The sequence below is a fragment of the Microtus ochrogaster genome, linkage group LG8 (genome assembly GCF_000317375.1).
Source record: "Microtus ochrogaster isolate Prairie Vole_2 linkage group LG8, MicOch1.0, whole genome shotgun sequence".
Taxonomy (NCBI): domain Eukaryota; kingdom Metazoa; phylum Chordata; class Mammalia; order Rodentia; family Cricetidae; genus Microtus; species Microtus ochrogaster.
In genome coordinates this window covers 14,572,111-14,580,129 of record NC_022033.1, presented here as the reverse complement: position 1 = coordinate 14,580,129, position 8,019 = coordinate 14,572,111, and positions in this window count along the sequence as shown.

The following is an 8,019-nucleotide window of genomic DNA, read 5'->3' as shown; positions in this document are numbered from 1 at the left end:
ACCCTGTCTCGAAAAACCAAAAAAAAAAAATTATATTGTTACCTTCAGTAAGAAATTTGTTTACATTATCATCTGGTAAGGTTCCCTACACACACACACACACCACACACACAGAGGTAATTTTTTTTTCATGAAATAATCACCCTTACTACATTATGGCAAGAAGCCTTGCAATGTGTCTCATTTTGTTGAGTTCAACTTCACGTCAATTGAAACCACTGGTTCCTTCGCAGTGTCAGAATGTGAGGAGGGATGGATGAAAATTAATTTGGTTTTACTGAATACGTTAAGGCAGCTTGTCAGTACACTATAAGACATTAGATTCTCGTCTCTCCACATCGCAGGCATCACTGTGAAGTCGTCCATTTCAAACCTCAGCAACATCACAATGATATTTCTCGTTTCTACGGCCATGATAGTTTCCCATTTGTTTGGCTATTCTGCCTTATTCAAAGTTTCCTCTGGTGCTTAATACTTTCTGGATGATTCCTTTCTTCATCCCTCCTCCTCGTATTTGTCTTCTTTTGGTTTTTCAATACAGTGTTTCTCTGTGCAGCCCTGGCTGTCCTGGAACTCCCTCTATAGACCAGGATGTCCTTGAACTCAGATCTTCACCTGCCTCTGCCTCCTGAGTCCTGGGATTGAAGGCACATGCCACCACCATGCCCAACTATCTACTCTTCTTTTCTAAGAATACTTTTTTTCCAAATAAAAAGTGGGAGTATCTTCTTGTGAAAGCGATAGATTCTAAGACACTTAACTGTCCTGTCTCATGCCTAGGTCTAGATGATCCCAAGTACCTCTGAAGCATGGATTCGACAAGGTCAAGGCAGAACCAGGAAGACACGGGTCAGAAGGGCAGTTGCCAAGAATGTCAGACTATGGCAGGTGTCAAGCACCTCTGGGACTGAAAAACAACTTGAGAAATAAGATGAGATTCAGAAAATCATATTGACCTGACTTTTTCCCAAGGCTATCGCTGCACACATTTGAAGATAAAGCTTTTAAACACTATGGGAGGAGATGGCGTCAAACTGCACGCTGAGGACGGCATGCAAGCATAACCACAGGACTGGCTCCACCATGCCAGTTATGTGAGCTTGGAGCCAGAGCCGAAGTACTTTAAAAGAATGCTAAGCGTCGACCCAAGCCGTCTTCCTTCTTGGTTATTTCTCATGCGCCACTCAGGCTGTCTTCTAAACACTACGGAACAAACATTTAGAGCAAAATGAGTCACCCGCTTATCAGTCACTCTGGAGACCGGCCTGTCTTAGGATAGCGAGGTCTGGGGTGGGCGGGATGATCAGACAGCTCTGGCGAGAACAAACCCGGAGGCCTCAGGAAATCATGTAGAATGCTGTGGCAGAAACTTGAGGCCAAGGCCAAACCCCATCACAGGAACAATAGGCCATGTTGTTAGTCCAGTGAGTATAGCATCAGCCCACATCCCAACAGGGAGACGTGGGAGAAGACCTAATCATCCGACACCCACACGGAGAGAAACAAACAGCCAGTGTGAAGGAGGAAAACAGGTGACTGCACCGGCAAGCTAAGCAACAGCCAGGGAATGTCTCCTGTCCACTTAGCCAGGGCTGGGTTTCCCCCTCCCCTCTCCTCCTCTCTCTTCCCTCTGCCTCACTCCTTCCTTTCTTCCTAGATATTCACTGTTGAGAAGATGGTAAGGGCACTTCCAGGCGCAGCTGGTAGTTCTATGAGTTGGCACAGCTTTTCTGGAGGGCAATTTGGCAGACTATTAAAAAAAAATCCTGAAGACAAGCTCTCTTTTTGATCCAGCAATCCTGCTTCTAGGAATTTTTCCTAAGGAAATAATTAGAAGTGAACACAAAGATGATTCTAGTGGCGCCACAATTACGGAGGGTTTGCGCCCCACCACGCGATATGTCTGTGCTTCGCTCTTAACTCTTTCAGCCCTTATAGCAACAGATGACATGACATGTACTGTCAGGTCTGTGTCTATGCGTGGAAACTGAGGCGGAGATGAAATAAATGGGGAAACTGAGGCTGTGATGGTGTAAATTGCTAAGTTCAAGGAGCTTGGCCTGGGACTTGTACCCTGGTCTCTTTAATCCCCAAACTGGAAACCCTATATTCTGGATCAAGTTTTTGTCCTGTTTTCTGGAACTCAAAAGATGCTGCACCCAGTCTTGTTTAAAATACCAGCCAATCAGAACCAAGGATGGTTAGATAAATGGCATAGAGTCATATGGTTAAAATGCACGATTGGTGGTAGCGTGCTTTCCTGGAATGTGAGACCCTGCGCTGGATCCCCACCGCGGCAAAATTAAGTATCTTGAAGGAATGAAGACTGTAGAAATTTACCTGAGTTACTGAGTAAAGATGATGTAAAACACCTGCATCCTGTTTTAACTTTGTGCATGTGTGTGTGTGATGAACATGTATGGATGGACGTCCATGCTTGCCAGAAGACAGTGTTGAGTGTAGCTCTTTGGGAGGACCAACCATTCTCCTTATTTTCAGACAGGGATTCAACAGGTAGGCAAGGTTGGTTGGCTGGGCAGCAAGCCAGGGATCTGCCCCGGTCTTCCTAGCACTGGGAATGCAAGCACACACTGCCACGGGCAGCTTGGCTTTTTTTTGGGGGGCTACAGAGAGAGAGTTTTGGATCTTTGTGCTTGCAAGGCAAATACTTTACCAACTGAGCCATCCCCCTGGCCCCAGCCACAATCCCATTCTCACTTTTTAAAGATTTACTTTAATTATGTGTAGGTGTGTGTGTGTGTGTGTGTGTGTGTGAACATGTAGCTATGCACACATGTGGGTGCCCATGTATCCCCTATAGCTGGAGTTACAGACAGTTGTGAGCTACCCACTGTGGGTTTCTGAGAACTGAATTGGGGTCCCCCAGAAGAACAGCAAGTGCTTCTAATGGCTAAGCCATCTCTCCAGTTCTCATTCTCATCTTTTAAATGCCTACTAGTCATTTTTACCAAGTTCAAAAATCAGAATGCCTGGTCAGCGGAAGGAGGTCTACATCAGACCAGGAAGCTACTGGGTATTTGAATATAATGACTCTCCAACTGGGTTGTCATCACATGGGTGTCTACACAGTACAAATGAACCCAGTCGTACAGTTACGTGTGCTTTATATAGGCTTACATAATTTATATCTCCCTAAAAGAAGTGCTGAGGTGTATAGAAATACCCCGGAAGCAAAGAACAGAACAGTGTCAGCCATGATGAATTCCAAGCACAACACAAATTACATTACCTTCCATATACTGGCTGATATTTTTCTTTTCTTTTGCAGTGAGCTGCACTGTTCTCATATTAGAAAAGGATAGCGTTGGGTTCACGAGAACTGGGTGGGGGAGGGGAGTCCTGCACGTGAGAGCCAGTTAATCCTGGAACCCTGGAAGTGGTCAAGTCTGCTCAAGGTCTTCAGCACTCTATGAACTAAATGTCAGGGTCCATGCCTGGAGAAAAAAAAAGAGGAGAGAAGGCCAACTCTGGCTGGCTTGGTAGGGAAGGCTGCGGGAGAGGCCCTGGGCATCAGGGAATGGACATAAAGCAGCACCCTTAACACGCTCCCTCCGACATCTAAGTCCCGCTGTGCAGGTGCTGTGTAGAACCTTCCTGGCCGAGGAGACAACTCACTCTTCAGCTGCTGGTTGGATGGCTTGTTGCTCACTCTGGTGGTGACATCAGGCCTCCTGGGAGCCCTTGGCTGTCAATCAAAAGGCTTTTCGAGGCAGTGAGCCATCTCTGCTCCTCTCTCTTTTAAAGGGACAGCTTCTCCCTGGATGAGGGTGCCAGGCTTAGGTCACCTTGATGCTCTTTCTCGGAAGAGTCTGATTCCAGAATAGTGGAGACACCAGAGAGAGATGGGGGAAGCGATTAGCATAATTCCCCAGAGCCTGGTGTTTAACCATGGCTCTACAATGCTGACAATGGAGAGGAAGATACAAACAAAAACAAAGTATTTAGAAACAACCAGGCGTAGCAGCACACCTGTGATCCCAGCACTAGAGAGGCTAAGGCAGAATTATGAGTCTGAGACTCAGAGACACACAGTGAGACCCTACCTCAAAAAACAATTAAATAGTCAGCATGTAGAAAGGTGTAGCAGAGCTTGGAAGTACCTTGGTGGGTAAAATCCAGGCTGCGCGGGCCCAAGGACTAAAATTCAGATCCCCAGAATCCATGGAAAAGTTGGGTGGGTAACAGCTCACTCGAAATCACAAGCGGGGACTGGGCATCACTGGCAAGTTAGCTAGACTAACCGAATTAGTAAGTTCCAGGTTCAGAGAAACCCAGACTCAGTAAAGCAAGGAGGAACATGATCACAGAAGACACACAGGGTCAACCTCTGGCCTCCGCATGAACAACGTGTGACATACATGCAAACACACAAGCATGCACAAGTCACAGAAAATGAGGAATTACAAGACTAGAAAGGTGACTCAGCAGTTAAGAGCACTGGCTGCTCTTCCAGAGGACCGGGGTTCAATTCCCAGCACCCACATGGCAGCTCACAACTGTCTGTAATTCCTATCCAGGGGATCTGACACCCTCACACAGACATACATGCAGGCAAAACACCAATGTACCTAAAATACAAATAAATAAATTATAAAATGAGAAGTTACAACTGTGAGGTTTAACAGTTCTTTAGCTATTTTTAAAATCATATATATATATATATATATATATATATAATTTATGTGTATCTAAGTGGTCCTGAATGAGTATACGTGCGCCATGTGCTTGCAGAAGCCCACAGAAGCCAGGACATGGCATCAGGTCCCCTGGAATTGGAGTTATGGATGGTTGTAAACCACCATGTAGGTGCTGGGAAACAAACATCTCCGAGCCACGTCTCCGGGCCCTGTGCATCTTCCTAAGTAATAACAATGTTAGAGCCTTCAAATGTATCTAATTTGGAAGAAAAATGCATTCCCTAGCCTCTGCTGCAGCTAGAGGCAGCATATAATAGCTACGGTCAAGAGATCCAGGCTAGGAATTTGTGGGAAACTTTCCTTTTCTGATATGGTAATTTTTCTCATTATTCCTGAGAAAAACAAGACCATGCTGGCTGGAGGTAGAATGCCGGCCGGTTTTGCACTCGGGAGGAAAACCGAAGGAGAACTGCAGAGAACCTGACATTCTCAAGGTATAGAAACAGCGTCCGTGTGTGCTGGCTGGCTTTATGCCAGCTTGACACAAACTAGAGTCATCTGAAAGGAGGGAACCTCGATCGAGAAAATGCCTCCACACAACCCAGCTGTAGGGCATTTTCTTAGCCAGTGATTGACAGGGGGAGCACCTAGCCATTGTGGGTGGTGCCATCCCTTTGCCAGTGGCTTGGGTTCTATAAGAAAGCAGACTGGGCAGGCCATGATGAGCAAACCAGTAAACGGCAACCTTCCATGGCCTCTGCATCAGCTCCTGTCTGCAAGTTCCTGCCCTGACTTCCTTCAGTGAGGGACTATGATGTGGAAGTGTGATCCAAATAAACCCTTTCCTCCCCAACTTGCTTTGGGTCCTGGAGTTTCATCACAGATATACAGCCCTGACTAGGACACCGTGATCACCTAAGTCATTCCCATTGCAGCCATAGTAACCCTGACTAGGACACCATGGTCACTTATCTCACCTCTGTTCCATGTTTATTTGTCACGGGGTTGCTGGGTTTTCTATAAGCCATGGCTAATGGCAGCCTTTAACCGAGTCACTCAACAATATAAAAATATTAACGTAGTTGACAGAGACTAGGAAGTTTGGAGGCAGATGAAAAACTACAGCGCAGCAACACCAATGTTGTGTTGAAGGTAGTCACCACCTGAAACCGGAATGTACGCCTTAGGGTGCACGAGGCTCTGGGCCCAGTCTCCATAGCTGAGAGGAATGAAAGAGAAAGAGGAGAGGGGAGAAGATCTACAGTTAAAGCAGGGTCAGCTGCAGCCTGTTAGTGTATTCTAGAAGCATACTTAACTGCTAGCTCCCTGGAGGGGTAGGGGTGCAGGTTTGTGGAAGCCAGAGTTGGGTATCGCCTTCCATGTCCCTCCACGTTACCATTCGAGGACAGGGGCTCTCCCTACACCCAGACCCGACTGATGGATGCATTCCTGAGCTCTGTCTGCCTCCACCAGCCCACGCCCTCATGTCACGTCCCCATGTCCACTCCCACATTCCACTCCCAGGCTCCAAGCGGGGGTTACAGATGTGAAAGGCTATGCCTGGTGACTTTATTTTGACTTGTTTGTTTGTGTGTGTGCACGGGTATTTTGCTTGCATTTATATCTGCATCACGTATGCGTCTGGTACCCAGGGGGGCCGGAAAGGGACATCAGACCCCTCGGATCTAGAGTTGCGGGTGGTTGCGAACTGCCGTGTGGGTGCTGAGAATCAAACCTAGGTCCTCTGGAAGAGCAGCCAGTGCTCTTAACAGCTGAGCTGTCTCTCCAAGCCCAACACCAGGCTTCTCGACATGGGTGCTGGGATCCAAACTCAGGTCCTTATGTTTGCATGTGAGCATGTCCTGACTGAGCTGTTTCCCCAGGGCCAGACTTTTTGTTTGATTTTGCTTTTAAAGTCTAAATTTTTAAGCAAATGTGGATTTACAGAAAAGTTGCAAAACAGGGTCCAGACTTCCCATCGGAAGTCGGCTCTTTAGTCCTCCTGCTAGGACATTAACATCTTACATAAGCACTATAAATCAGTGACGATTAAAAGATGGGCTTGGTGATCAGATTGGAAGTCTATTATTAACCATTCTACATATTTAATTTGGATTTTCTAATTTTTTCCAGTGATGTCCTTTTCTCTCCTAGTTCCTTAATTAGAATGTCATCCTGTGTATAGATGTCCATCTCTTTGGCCTCCTCTGGCCTATGAGCTTCTCAATTAACTTGGGTTTCAACCCTTGATGGTTTTGAAGGGTAGCGGTCGGATCTTTTCTAGAATGTCTCTAATTTGCCAAGTCAGAGGCTGGGAACGAGACTCCACGGGAGCCACAGGCTCGCCTCATCACATGACCTGGGAGGATGCGCAGGGCACACGGGGCTCTTCTCAGGCCACGTTTCTGTTCTCCAGTCTTCTGGCTTTCCCATATTGCTTACCACGAGTTTGCGAAAAGAGAAAAGTCTGGAGACTTCCACCAAAGTGGGAGGCCAATTTTTTATGTGAGAGAAGGAAGCGATGTTCAGGGCTTGGCTGGAGGAGGGAAGGGGAGATAAGTATAGCTATGCTATCAAGGTTTAATCGGTCTGGAGTCTGGCCAGGGTGCGGTGGAGATGACCTTGAGAATTGTGTGACTGCCGCCAGAGTGAAGAGGGCCTTCTGGAGATATTTTTAATACCATGTTATTTTCCTTTGAATTTATCTCCCTGAGTGAGAGTGGGGCTGCCCGCGCAAGCTCTTTAGCTTTCAGCTGACTCTACTGTAGAGTAAGTCAGGTGGGCCAGACATGGAGCATCATGGTCTCTATTGCAGGTACCTCTCCTTGTTTGCTGTGTCTCCACAGTTCTGCTAGGTAACTATAGCAACCCTCTCTTTTTCATACGGAAACAGACTCCAAAAGGCAAACGATTTGCCCCAAACCAGACGTATTTTTGGCAAGTGAGGATCCATCAGACCGTGATCTGGGAGGCACAGTAAAGTCACCAGATGTCTGTGACATCATACCTGTGCTATTCCTCTCCCATGTCACACCGCACGCTTCCCAGGAAGAGCTGCGGGAATCCAACCATGGGCAAGGACAGTGAATCTGGACCATTCTCCCAGCTAGAAGAGTCTTTGCAATTTCTTGGCCTCTCCGCAGACACCCCTATCTACTGGAAATCTTAGAAGCTACAACCAAAGAACCCCGCGGAGCTGGGACAACTTTCCCCTGACTCTTCTTGGCAGGACACCACTGTGCAGGGAGAAACTCAGAAAGGAGGGTTGGGCCAGTGAGATGTTTCAATGAGTAAAAGTACTTGCCATGCAAACCTAAAGGCCCAATCCTCAAACTCAATGTGGAAGGAGAAAAGTTGTCCT